The sequence below is a fragment of the Xiphophorus couchianus genome, chromosome 1, assembly GCF_001444195.1.
Source record: "Xiphophorus couchianus chromosome 1, X_couchianus-1.0, whole genome shotgun sequence".
Lineage (NCBI taxonomy): Eukaryota > Metazoa > Chordata > Actinopteri > Cyprinodontiformes > Poeciliidae > Xiphophorus > Xiphophorus couchianus.
In genome coordinates, this window is record NC_040228.1 from 11,542,221 (window position 1) to 11,557,023 (window position 14,803).

The window sequence follows — 14,803 nt, forward strand, 5'->3', positions numbered from 1 at the left end:
CCTGAATGACCTCCTGACAGTAGATGTGATTCCTCAATGTCAGAAAACCACATTTCCTGTAGATATATTCAGTTCAGTTCAGTTAATTTTTAAAGCCAACTCAGGCGTGGTAAAAGACAGAGCAGATACAAAAAACTTAAAAAAAAACAGAAGAACTGATGTATGACTAGAATACATAATATTAGAATATTAGAATATTACTTTAAGTTGTCCGTTTCCCAAGCTGCTCTGCAATGTCCCTCTGGCATGTACAACCTGACGCATTTACCTGCAAAAGTATGAAATAGCATGGATACAACTTTTCTGCACAGATACTAACTGAAATTTTGACTCTTACTATTACAAAAATAAATAGAAAACCTAACTACATAGTGATGTCTTCTCTATCAATCTATCTATCAAACAAATGCCTGTGTACTCCCTAAGAGATGTGGTGTCCTTTTATTTATTCATAGCAACATAGAAACTCAATCAAACAGCATTAAATGTTTAGACCAGTCTTAACCCTTACAAGAAATGTCCATTGAGTGGAACGGCCAGACCCTCTGTTCGACAGCTAATGTGGACTGTATCAGAATTGGACACAATGCAGTGGTGCATTTTCAGGAAACTAAAGTTAAAGAACATACAAAGTCAGCAATTCCTCTTTTGTTACTAACAGGCATTTTGGCTCGTGTGTTGGTGTCAGTTTTATGAATCGATAAACAAGTGCTTCTTTAGGTGGAGCGAGTTTTGGCAGGGCCTCTCTAAAACATCCTGTTTTCAGCCAAGTTTAAGACCTGCAGGAAACTATTCCCGTCCTTTTCTTTTACCTCGGAAATCACTGTTTCACTCTGAGCTAAGTGGATATAAAACATCCTGCTTTCACCTCAGCGATCTGAGTTTTACTCTGACAAACAAGTAGCAGTTTAGAATACCTGAGCAGGGTCATGGCCAAAGCAAGGTTTTGATCTTGCTCTTTGCACTTACATAACCCACGTATTCTTCACAAATGGTGATTATAAGGACCACCAGGCTCTTTTGGGTGAAGAATGTGAAGTTTTGCTTGGAATTTCAGAGACATGTTGTCAGTAATTCATAGAATAAAAGAACAATGTTCATTTTACTCAAACATATGTCTACAAAAAGTAAAATCAGAGAAACTGATATTTTAAGTGGTCCCTTAATTTTTCTCAGGTAATTGGCACAAGTATATTATATAGTTTTATTCAGTCAATAATGGCTGCACAGTGGTGCAGTTGGTAGCACTGTTGCCTTGCAGCAAGAAGGTTCTGGGTTCGATTCCCAGCCTAGGGTCTCTGGGTGCATGGAGTTTGCATGTTCTCCCTGTGCATGCGGGGGTTTTCTCAGGGTACTCTGGCTTCCTCTGAAAGACATGACTGTTACACTAATTGGTTTCTCTAAATTCTCCTTGAGTGTGTGTATGCATGGTTGTTTGTCCTGTCCGATAAAATTTGGTCTCTCCTCTCCTATTCTGTCAGTGTAGGTGGACGGCATTGTGCAATACACCTTCCATTTTATGATAGTACACTGTAAAGTGCTCCACCACACTTTGGATATTCTTTTATAAACGGCCCTATTTTAAGCTCTCTTGCAACATCATGCTGTGTTTGTTGGTGTTTGTGATGTTGTCTCCTCTGTAATGTCCATGGCTGTTTGCTTGCTAAATGTTTAGAGAGGGTAGATCTCTAAAAAATAACCTCTCACCTAATATTTAGCAAACTGATTGCTTTTAACCTGAAACATAAACATTAATGCTAACAACAGATTCTCTTTCTTCCTTTTTTTTTCTTTAACGTGCTCCTTGTGAAACTTGCGCTTCGAACCTTCTTTCTAAATTAAATGTCATCATCCAAATATCTGGTGATAATGTTGATACCACAAGATATGTGACAACCACAGCAGAACGAGACGATTCACCTAACCCGAAAATGTACAAGAAATTATCAAATTATCACCCCGGAGGCTTCAGTCTGGGGCTGCACAGTGGCACAGTTGGTAGCTCTGTCTATGACAGTAGGACTCTAAAGTTTCAAGTGTTTAGGGGGTAGGAGTTTATAAGTTCTCACTTCTTCCTACCCCATTTTGAGCATGATATGTTAACTGAAACAAAAAATCTGTATTTCCTTTTCTTTTTTATGCACTTCTTGTTACTGTGCATTATTTTATTTTTATATTTGTATCATGTTCGAATAAAATTTCATTTCATTTCATTTCATTTCTGTTGCCTTCCAGTAAGAAGGTCCTGGATCTGATTACCAGCCCGGGGTCTTTCTGCACGGAGTTTGCATGAGTGGGTTCTCTCTGGCTTCCTCCCACAGTCCAAAAACATGACTGTCAGGTTAATTGGTCTCTCTAAATTCTCCCTAGGTGTGAGTGTGTGTGTGTGTGCATGGTTGTTTGTCCTGTCTGTTTCTGTGTTGCCCTGCGACAGACTGGCGACCTGTCCAGGGTGTACCCCGAATCTCGCCCAGAACGTTAGCTGGAGATAGACACCAGCACCCCTCCTGACCCCACTAGGGACAAGGGTGAACAGAAAATGGATGGATGGCTTCAGTCTGAATAAAATGATCAACAGCTGCACTCTGACATTTTGCTTTGTGGTGAAACGCTCAGGAAGTTGCAGCTCACTCTCTCAGCTGAGCTGCTGCAGGAGCTGCTGTGCCTCTCCCCGTCCTTTCCATCCATCATGTGAAAATGAGTTCACATGCATCACCGCCAACATAATGTTCTTTACAGGCTGAGAGAAAAGGCTCACCTAACGCGCAGGGATGGCCCAATAAAGAAAAACTGGCTGACATTAATGAAAATGTATACCATTAGAAACTATGAGAAGAAATGGCTGAGTGGAAGATGGAGCAGTATTAATTGATTGTCACTGACTAAGTGACTGGCTGTTGATGGTATGGGCTGTTTTCATTGCCTCTCCAGGCACTCATTGTCCTTTCAGGATTTAACTTAAGGAGAGATGGCGACATTATTTGCCTATATTTTATTGAGGATTGTTTAGAATATAAATAAAATTAACAAAAACATCTGTCGTGGCTACAGTGTCCAAACAAACTGAGTATTTATACATACTGTATATCGAAGGTAATATTTTTCATAACAAAAATAAGTTAACATTACGGTACTTTTCAAGGTTGGCATCATAACTCACTGTTACGAACTTTGCTTGCAATCTGTTTTAGTTCTTCCTGTAGTGCTAAGATAAATAGAAACATGGATGGCGAAGCCATAATGCAGAAGCACTGACAAGCTAAGAAAAGTTGAAGTTATTAGAGCATGTCTGTCACGGCAACAAATCAGAGGAATCTTCATCTGAAGTTAGTCTCAATGACATTTCAGTTAGGTTTTGTTTTGTTTTTTTGCAACCAGTCAGCATCTGCTGGATTAGAGGATCACTGATTTTATTTCTATGTTTTGACTGATGTCGTTTACAGTTATTAGATATAAAGTATTTAACTTTGGACAAGCTTTGCATACAGACAAGTTCAAGTTTGACCAAATGACTGCAACTTGCTCACTTCCAATAGCCCATATTATTTGCCCCACCCACATGCTTATCATTATGTTAGATATTGTTTTCTCTATTTTCTGTCTTCATGGTGGATTTTGATTTTGCAGAACACCTTTGGCTTGTTATTTTTTTGAATTTTTTTTTATCAAGCTCTGTATATTTGAAGGATGCAGTTATCTTCTTTTAAAGTAGAATGAATTTTTAATGCAGCTCTTACAAATTAAAATTTTACTCTCTGCAAACTAAGATTTTGCATTCTAGCAGAGGAACAATCTATCTTCTGGCAGACTGGATTGCATCTTTAAAAACTGACTTTATAACCCTAAGCAGATTGATGCTCAGTAACAATTGCATCTATTAATGTTTGATGTCCTTCCTCCTTGGCACTATATTAAAACAAACCTCAAACATTTCAGACCAGGAAACATGTTCATAAAGATGGCAACACTTACTGATGATCATCTAATAAATTTAAATTTGACTTGTGCTGCCTGTCAATTGTACTATGTAGAAACATTGGGGATTTCCATTTTTTCACTGCATTTTGTTTAGTGAGATGAGATTTAATGAGATGTCATCCAATTTTGTAAATGTCTTTTTTCTTTAATTGTTGGTGTCAAGGTTTTGTTTTTCTTTATGATAACTACTTTATATTATTATTGAGATATAGCACGTTGTATAGACTAAATATTTACATTTGAAAATGCAGAATTTTGTTTTTTCCAATAAATGCTGAAGCATAAACCTCAATGTTTGGACTTATATATTATTATCCTACCTCAGTCTTTATTTTATGCCTCATATTTACTCCACCAACAGAAATATGCCATCCTGCTTACACTCTCTTTATCCTACCTCCTTCTCTCCCTCTTCACTCTTCCTTTCTCCTCATTCCCCCTTTAGTTTGTAACCTGAATACAGTAGCACAGTGGACCAATCGATCACAGGGAGTCCTCTTTTTTTCCATCCTGGCAATTTTCCTCAGAGGAAAGGAGGAATAATGTGAGCTAACAGTGTGGAAAATCAATGCTCCACTGGCATAGAATAACTTGGGAGTCTAGCTAGGAGAGAACTGGGCTCCATGAAGCCAGTTTGGGTGATAAAGCAGCCCCATGTCCAGTCTCTCATCCCGCATAATACGCAGCTGCCCCTGCAGAGCTGCACTCTCTGTCAAGAGAAGGTTAACAGATTTATTCCTGAAATCCTGTGGATTTAAAAGGTGAAGCACACTCCAGCTAGCAGTCCTCAATTGCATAATAGCTGCATGAGGGCGTGTGTGTGCGTGTGCTTATTTGTGCTACTAAAAGTGTTGACTTGAAATAATAGTATGTAGATTTGCATGAGGAAACTGTTGACATATTGGTTTATATATTTATTGTAGTTTGTTGTATTTTCCCAGTGAGTTTGTGTCATTTTACCGTTTACCATTTCATGGCACAATAAAGTGACTATGTTGCCTTCACTTGTAGAAATTATATCATGTTTTTTTCTGGATTAATAGTTTTGAGCATTGTTTATCTGTATGGTGCCTTAGTTATTCTTTGTTCAGATCAGCATTTTCCTGACATCAGACTACTCTGTGTTATTTTAGTTAGATTATGTTTATTATTTCTTGTGTTCTTTAGTTCGTTTTTGACACAGATTTGTTTTTCCAGCTCCCTTCTTAGTTTTTGCTCCTCCTTCCTCTTCCCTGTGATCTCTCTCTCTCTCTTTCTCGCTCTCTTTCTTCCTCAGCCTGCCTTTTGCTCTCCCCTCACAGCTGGAACTTGTTAGTTTATCAGTCCTGGTCCATTGTTCCAGCATTCAAACTCCCAGGATTCAACCACCACTCTCTTGTTGCGTTCTAGTTGTACTCAGGACTTGGAAATGCCATCTTCCAAGTCAGAAAGACCAGCTGAAGAGCCCTCCAAAGCCGGATTTCCCTCTGGGACATTGGGAACAACTCTGACTACTCCCTGTTACAACTTGTAAGGTCAACTGCAAATTTGCTGAAACACTGACCACCTTCTAATCAAAGCTAAAAACCTTTTTGTTGGAGTTGCCTGTGAGTAATAATAACTGAAACATACATTCATTCTAGTCTATATTACGACTCTTTCTTGACACTGTAATGTTTCTTGTTTACTCATTGTGTCGTTTTTTTCATCACATAAAGCACTTTGAACTACCTCGCTGCTGAAATTTGCTGTACAAACAGGAAGGTGATTTTAACTTTGTGCTTATTATAAAGACGTGTGTACCTAGTAATTTGTATGCAAAAGACATGAGGAGTTTTTTTTAATTCTTTTGCGTTTGTAATTTGAACACTTACAGATGTAAATTTGAATAATGGAAGGAATTTTTCTATTAAGATTATTTTATCTTTTATTACTGTATGCCTGCAATGAGAGGGGCTCTTGTTTGGCAAACGGCATTCTCCTTCTAATACTAACTATGTGGATTTTAAGTCTAAATTTAAGCCATTTTGTCCCTAAATTTGAGGTCCTACTGAAAGATGGAAAGGCAAGTCAAAGTAAAAGTGGGATATGAAACAAAACTGGATTTGTGCACAAAGTCCTGAGTTTGCCTCTGCCTTTTCCTGTTTAAATGACCATAATACCCAGGTTTAAGCGCCCAGCCACATTTTTATAGTCTACTTTGGAATCAATTTGAAATACTCTTGTTTTCTAAGATAGCATAACCATCTAGTCGATTTCCAGCCTGTCACTGTAGATGGACAGGGTGCTCTGTGACATGGGCAACGATGGTGGTTTTGTTTTATACACTAATCCAACTGTAAACTTCTGCACAACTTTATCCCTGTCCTTTCTGTCACACTCATTGCTTTTAACCTTGCCATTTGTTCACTGATTTTCTGCAGAAAACCTCTGATGCATTTACACAACTACTGCATTTATTCAGAGATTAAATGAGCCACAGGTGGACAATGGATTAATTAGGTGACGTCTGAGATCATTTGGGTGGACTTGACTTCATTTCAGAAAATCAGAGTAAAGGTAAACACAGATGCATGTCACACTTCTCAAGTTTTCACTAGAAAATTAAATTTGAAAACCCTGTATCTTTTTTTCCGTAAGTATCTATATGCTGCTGTTGTTGTTGGATTATCACAAACATTCAAGCCCGCAATTACTCATAGGTCTGTCAGATTTAGGTTTAACATAATCTCACTGGAAGTAACATAAACACTTTACAGAGGTTGAGCCAGAATCTGATTATGGTGACGGCAAGGAGGTTTTCCAACCTCAGACACCTGGAGGTCATCACAAAACATAAATTGGGAGAATACCAGTGGAAGAACTGCTCAGCAATAATAAGAAGAGTTTAAGTAAGTTCTGAGTTTAAGTCATTTTGTACTATCACAAAAATTTGTGATAATAGCATGACAAAATGTGAAAAAGTAGCAGAGGTAAAAAAAAAAAAAAAAGTTTTGCGAGGGACTGCATAGTTTGAAAAGAAATGTGTCAATTCAAGTCAATAAAATAGCACATTATATAAAGTGTCCCTGACATGTGTCACCAAAGAACAAAAACACCTCGGTATGAGCATCAACTGTGAAGAGAGACACCCAGACACAGTCCTGCTTCTTGCAGTATGGATATGCAAAGTTTGGCCTCATGCGTTATTGTTTCGGTTTCTGAAAAAAAAAAACAGGTTTCAGAATCAACACGAAACAGTTCGAAACCCTATCATCTTCCATAACAGTTCGGTCGCAGGTACAACCACAAACTGTGCTCGTCTGCAAACGTTCTGTCTGAGCAACATGTCACCAGTTCTACCCACTCTGACCCAGGCCAGATCAGACCTGCGGATATTGGCTCAGTAAAGTTGTTTCAATGGAAAAACTGAAATAGACGTAAATAATGACTTTTGTTTTAATTTAGCTTGCTCGTTCAATCAAGGGCCCAAGGCATATGCTTTTTATTTTTCCAGTACAAAATCATCAAGCAAGCCGTCAGTCTCTTCATTAAGAGCAGCATGTAGTAACAAAGGAGCGATGCGCTAGGGAGACACCAGTCACATCTTGTCTTGCCAATTACACTTTGCATGATTCCTCCCCAAAATTAGGCTGAGTCAAGCTGGAAAATGATTGCTGGCATGTTGTGGGATCTATTTAACTGTTGAAAAAAAATAAAATAAAAATATTATTGCTGCTGTGTTCTTAATCCAAACAAAGAGTCCTGACAGCTTTTTGGGTTGTGGGAGAAAATGTAAAGAGAGCAGCAGGTTAGGATGAGTTTGGTTTAACACCAGTCCTGCTCTAGTTGAGGCTATCTGTGACTGTAAGTTTTTATTTTATTTTTTCCTGATTTGATAATATGACTGATAACTGATTGAAAACCCCAAAAAAGGCATAGGAGAAACGACGATCCTTGATGATCTGTGGTAACAAACAAATAGCCTTTTAAGCCAGGAAGTTCTCAATTGTCCTCTTGTAATTGAAGAGCAGAACTTGAATCATAAAAACACACTCAGTATGAATGCAGGAAAAACACAGCCTCTCAAATGCAGAATGGAAGGAGAAAATATCAGCCATCCAATTTTCAAGCATCACTTATGCGGCGAGAGACAAACAGATCTCCGGAGCGCGTCTTCCAAAAGCACTCCACAAACACACATCACCAAAGAGACAAATATTATTTCAAAAAGAAAAAAAAAACTTTTAGATATGTCGTGCATCTGCAAATTTGACTTTATAGGGGTAGCAGAGAAATAACATTACCATAAGCTTGGTGCAATGCATGCATAATAGATTGTTGTTTTCACTCTGCACATGGTAGGAGCTGGATTCGCTTCAAAGTGCACCAAATTTGCATGATTCGATGTGAGGGATTCTGGGATTAGTGAACACCACTCCCCACCTCCTCCGACCCCACACTAGCCTCCTTACTCCCCCCCCGCCTCTCTTTCACTCAGCTATAGAAAGGTATCACATTCCCACAGATGGCGGGTTACATTGTGAGAATGATGTTGTTTACGACTCAAAAAAAAAAAAAACACACACAAAAAGAAAAAGAGTAAGCACGGGAAAACTAAGAGAAATAAACACAGCTAGATTTATTCTGATATGTACTTTTAAACAAAATTCCGCATCCCTGGTGTGAGATGTACAATAGATATAAATTGAAATTATGCTTATGTGCCTGAGTTTTGATTCAAGGATTATGTAAAAGCTCGCTCTCGTGCCAGGGGCCAGCATCGGCAGATGACACATACAGTTGATTCTGACGTTCTTCATCCGTGTCTTCAATCACTTAAATGTGACAGAGAGAAAGGAAGCAGCCTGTTTGACTGGAACCCCAGAGGCTGCTACCGAACAATGTCTGGCAAACAAGAACAAAGTGATTCGCAAACTATCAGCAGCTCTCAGCGCTGTTGTATTCATGAAAATAACAAAAAAGTCCCCCTGACTTTGTTCCCTCTCTTTCCTTTTCATATCGCTTGTTGTCTTGTCACTGTGATTTTTTTTCACACTGCAATATTCCTAAATAACATGAACCGAGGGGCATATGTCACATTCAGTAGTGGAGGGGGGAGGAGGTGTTCAAGATGAAATGTAGTTTTATGCAAATCACTTTCCAATCAATGATGAGCTGTCTTTTTTTCCCCTCTCACTGGATAACCTGATTATAATTTACATCAGGATGTCCATCTGGTAGATGAACACCCACGCAGGCCATCATGCATATAGAACGGATATATGCATGATGCTTTTTTATTTGTAAAAAAAAAAAAATCATTGCTTTTTTTTTTGTTTTACAAATTAGCAATGCTTGAGAATGTTATCAATGTTTATCCCAGCCTCCTACAGCTTTACCATCTATTACTATTCATCTGTGACGTTTTGGCCCAGGATGGATAGACTTACACTGTGAAGAAATGAGGTGAGAGTAGAAAGGCTGAGACAATTTAGTTGGACTTTTAATAAAGCGTGATCCAGGTCCTGGTGGAATGAAACCAAGGGTCTTGTGTTGTAGAACTATAGAAAAGTTATGCAGAAAACGATTATTGTGTTATTGCTAAAAAATAAAATCTGAAGATAGAAATCAAATATATGTTCATAAGACCCAGATACTGATCACGGATAAGGATTTTAAACTAGCAACAATTTCATTTTACAGAAAAAACAACAAACGTTGTTTTACTTTTACTTTCTATAAATTTCTGTATTAAAATGTCATCAATTCTAGATCAGAGGAATATTCATCCTGTTGGATGTCAGATTCTTCCATCTGAGCCGTGGCTCTCTGCAGCTCCCCCAGAGTTAGCATTGGTCTCTTAGCAGCTTATGTGCTGTAACAGAATCCCCCAAAGGTTTCAGTATGAAGATGTGCAAAGCTGTTACAAACATACCGAAAATGGAGGCGTTAATTTTAAACGTTTTATTCTGTATTGATGTGTAACGGCAGACGCATCTGTAATTTCATAACATGTCATTTTATGAGGGTAAAGCTGCTCTATTCTTGTCTAAATGACCACTAGCTGTGATTGACACGTGATTTTCAGTTTGTTAAATGAATCAAAACTCTTTGCAAGTATCCTTAACTAATACTAATTATACTAATTCTATTTTTTTTTTCAAACATAATTTTTTTCCCTTCTTTTGAAAACCTCAACATCTGTAAGAGTGTTTGCATCTCCACAGTGCAAAGCGATTTTAAAACTCTTAATTTTTCCTCAATAACATTTTCGCCTGAAGGTAAACAGAAAAATATTCATTAATTTTTGAGAGATGAAATATTTTATGAGAATTTTTGTAAAAATTTGATAAATCTAGTCTCTTGTGGTTTCACCTTCAAAAGGCTGTTTATGTTTTTTGTGTGTTTATTCCGTTTAGTTGTTTTAAATGTAATAAAAAAAATAAATAAAATAATAATAATTTTTTTAAGTATTTATTTTAATACTTTTTTTTAAAGTCACTTAAAAAAAAAAAGAAGTGATCTTTAAATAGGTCACTTTTTGAGTAAGTGCACTATTAGATCCACGATCAGATTATAAATTTAAAAGTTATATCTTTACCAAGATTTCAGCATCTTGTCCATTGATTGTTGGGATAACTTTCTTTCTCTCTTCCAGATAGTTTAGTCCCTAGAAATGCGCTTCCTGCAGGTGGTGTGTCAGGGCTGGGTGGGGTTGGTTGGGGTTCGGTGGGGGGGTTGGAGGAATTGGGTCTTGTGATGCCCCTTCCTGACCTAATAAGGGCAGGTTTTCACTATCAGCTGAGAATCAGCTGCTTGGTAAATATACAAAAGAATGAAGATTTCCTGCTGGGTACAGAGACTCACAAGGCAAATTCGAATAAGGGCTTCATTTTTCTTTGCTCCCTCTCATTCACAATCAGCAGCTCACTGTTATGCCCTTGTTTTTCGCAAGCAGTGTCCTCTTTTCTGCAAACAGTCTCGTACACCAAATAATAGGCAACCAGGAGATTTCCCGTAAGGAGCAAGTATTTTCAGTGAGCGACAACTAACAGGACTTCAAGTTTCTTTTAATCCCTTTTCAAACCTTACACATGGAAGCAGATATTATTATTTCATTTTTATCTTGGTCACCGTTGAGTTTTTTTCTCTTTTTTTTTCTGCTTAAAAAAAGGCGGATCCTTCTGATGCACATCCAGCCATTCAGCTGATGACTTTGACATCAATGCTAAACTGTTAACCGCTAACATAATACACATATTTTTTATAAAGTAATTGCATATGATGACATTAATTAAACATATTCTTGCTGTCAGTCCACACAATGAGGAGCTGAATTCCCAACGATTAACTTCAGCCGTGAATAATTACAGTTAATCATATGCAAGCAATTAAAGTAAAAGCCTGATCAAATGGTGGCTTAATGTCAGTCAAATATGCTGACGTGTAATTGAAAATGTCCCCTTTCTGCTCCCTGCCACCGCCGTAATATGAATCCGTTAAAAAACAGATCCGGTTTCCTGACTGCAGCAGCAAAGGAGATGATACTTAATCAACTAATTGATGCAACAAAGCGCTTTTTCCACACGTGCTCAGTAACATCCCGTCCTTCTTGTGTTAGGGGGTTAAATTATTAACAAGCAAAAAAAAAAAAAGTTTCATTGTTTTTCCCTCCAAACAGCGATGACCAAGTGACGAGATGTCAGATATTAAAGGTCTGATGTGGCACTTTCAGAGCACAGCCGCTAATATCTTCTCCTTTTTGAAGGAAACTTTTTGCAAACATTTTTTTTTTTTCTTTTTTTACACGTGAAAGTGAAACATGAAGTGTTGTATTGATCAGCCGCAGCATTTTGTGCTATAAGTCGTCAGGCTTTGTGGCTCAAAGGTAATTATTCATAATTCACCTTTGCAGAATCCTCTGTACAACAATGGCAGCAGAGAATACTGAATACAATTTTATGGATTACCATTTTTCATGTGCCTTATGACACAATTACCTTAAAGCTTATTTTCGGGGCGGGCAAAAGAGGATTTGGTGACAGAAAAAAAAAATAAGGAGGATAATGTTCTCCCTTGTATTTAACTTTGACAAACTTGGAGGTGTTAACCATTTCCTGCTGCTTTCTTTCTCTTTCTCTTTCTCTCTTTTCAGTCATGTTGCATTGGAAAGGAGGGGCCCAGTGTGATGGAGCTACAGGTCACTGTTGGGCTACAGATGAAGTGAGTGACAATAATTGAGTTAAAAGGGGAAACAAATGATTTCATCAGTGCATGTAGTGGAAAGAGTTGACTGACTTATTTCTGCAAAACAATACATGCCAAAGAGAATCAATTTTATCAGAAGTTGTGTGGGTGATCAAACATGTAGCTCTCACTGCATTGACATGGAGGCTGACGTCCTGCAACGAACATGAGTCACTAAGCAAGGAGAAAACAAGTGTCTTTGAAAGAGAAAAAAAAAAGTCAATGTGGAGTTAGTCAGAGGATTTATCATTCTTGTCATATGTAACAATCCAAAAATGCCCCTGTAGGTAAATTGTCAGAATTGCATAGTGAATTAGTGAATTTTACTCTTTTTAAAACAACATTTAATGTAAATTCTGGTCAAGATACAGATTTTAGAATGTAACTTACAATTTCATATCGTTTGTTTGGTAACTCCATACAAATGCATCTATTTCATCAAGTTTTATTTGGTTTTAATTAGCATCAAATACTACAACAGGACAAACATGTTATTTTTGGAGACATTAGTAAGTAAAAATAATTAGGCCACACGTTTCTGAAGAGCAAAAATCAGTTAATTAATTAGGCATATTTGCAAACAGGTCCAAATCTGATTTAATCAGTCCAATTCATTCTGATGCAATGGCTCATATAATGAGAATCATCCAGTTAGACACGGATCACTGAGTCTAGACGCTGTGAAACACAGTGACAAGAATACAAACCTTACAGGTTTCTTCTGTTTTTGGTTTTTAGTCCCCCTGAAATGTTAAACGAAAGTAAATCCAAAATTTTTTTTTCAATTATCATTTTGCTTCAATTCAATTCATCCATCCATCCATCCATTTTCTGTTCACCCTTGTCCCTAATGGGGTCGGGAGGGTTGCTGGTGTCTATCTCCAGCTACGTTCCGGGCGAGAGGCGGGGTACACCCTGGACAGGTCGCCAGACTGTCGCAGGGCAACACAGAGACATACAGGACAAACAACCATGCACACACACACTCACACCTAGGGAGAATTTAGAGAAACCAATTGACCTGACAGTACCCGGAGAGAACCCACGCATGCACAGGGAGAACATGCAAACTCCATGCAGAAAGACCCCGGCCGGGAATTGAACCCAGGACCTTCTTGCTGCAAGGCAACAGTGCTACCAACTGCGCCACTGTGCAGCCCTCAATTCAATTCAGTTTAGTTCATTTACATAGTGCTAATTCACAACTAATTTCATATTAAAGCACTTTACAAAAAGTTATTTCAGTTCAGTCACATACTGTACATCCCAGTTGATCCCAGAAATCAAACAGTGCATAAAATTTAGTTTATTATTCAAATGAGCTTAAAAAGTTTCCTTTCTAAGGAAACCCAGCAAATTGCATCACGTCATTGACTTGGAGCATTCTCTTCTCCTGAAGTGTATCCCCCAGCCCGATCGAGCTCACTTTCTAATTTTTACCTCCTCCTGCTCCCCTACCCGACTGGAAAAACACTTTTGTTTTAACTATAAGCTTTGTCAAAAAAGAAAGTTTTAAGCCTTGTCTTAAAAGTAGACAGGGTGTCTGATTTACTGAAACTGGGAGCCAATGAAGGGAAGCAAGAATAGGAGAAGTATGATACTTCTCTTTAAATTTCATCCGAGTTCTTACTGTAGTATTTTGGATCAACTGAAGACTCCCAATAGTAAAGAATTACTGTAGTCCAACCAAAATATGTCTAATTTTGCCAATATTATGGAGACATATTAAAGGCAATAGGCTAACCAAACCAACCTGGCTCAATGCAAAACGATCATCCTCACCCCTGTTCTAAAATCTGATTGTGTCTCCCTCGGTAACAACTGCCATGTAGCATTTGCATTAATTTGCAACACTTTTGGCCCAGTTATCTTTGCATAATTATGTTAATTCAGCAAGATTGTAATTCACAATTTGAGGAAGTGCTATATGTGCAACTGGACAAATTCAAGTTACTTCAACTGAACTGTTTTATAGTAAACCTTGGAGTTCATTTCAGTTTTCCCAGACTACATATATTTTATGAAAACTACAGTGCAGCTTAAACAGGACAACTAAATTGCCATTCTGCTGCCATGCCAGCAAGAATAATACGTTTTGATATTGAAACATCGTGTATGGCTACGCTTGCACCGATTTAAATTGGAAATAATAAGCAAAGGACCTTTTCAAGGCCTCGTGATGCAACACCCTTTGTGAAACAGTTACAACTCAAAGCTGTGTATACATGATTTTAACCGGGTGGAGAGGATATATTGATCTGCTGACATTCATCTGAAGGACATCCATTGTGGAATGCTTTCACATGCATGGGTTTTCTCTGCTATGAACTGTCATAAATCTCACAACTTATGAAAAGATACTAATTGCATACAGAATAAATGGGACTGCAATTATTCCCTTGTAGTTTGAAATGTTGTTTGCTTGGTCAAGTGTGAGATAAGGCTACACTCGGCCCACCATGTTTACATCTAAACATTAAAAGCATTTTCATATTTATAAGTGATTGTAATATTTATGCTACATCTGTGACAAAAAAACAATTCTAAGAAGGTAAATTTAAATTAGCCACAGATTCAAACAATAAGCCTGCCAGAGATCACAAAGAGATTGCCGAAT

The 14,803-nt window shown here is 37.8% G+C and overlaps 1 long non-coding RNA gene across 1 annotated transcript in view; it reads left to right on the plus strand.

Annotated features, from left to right (window-relative positions):
- LOC114147691 (uncharacterized) overlaps positions 1–14,803 on the plus strand; it is a 37,346-nt gene that overhangs the window by 17,621 nt on the left and 4,922 nt on the right. The window contains exon 2 of the long non-coding RNA XR_003596102.1: positions 12,095–12,162. This is a non-coding gene — a long non-coding RNA (uncharacterized LOC114147691). The remainder of the gene's footprint in view (positions 1–12,094; positions 12,163–14,803) is intronic.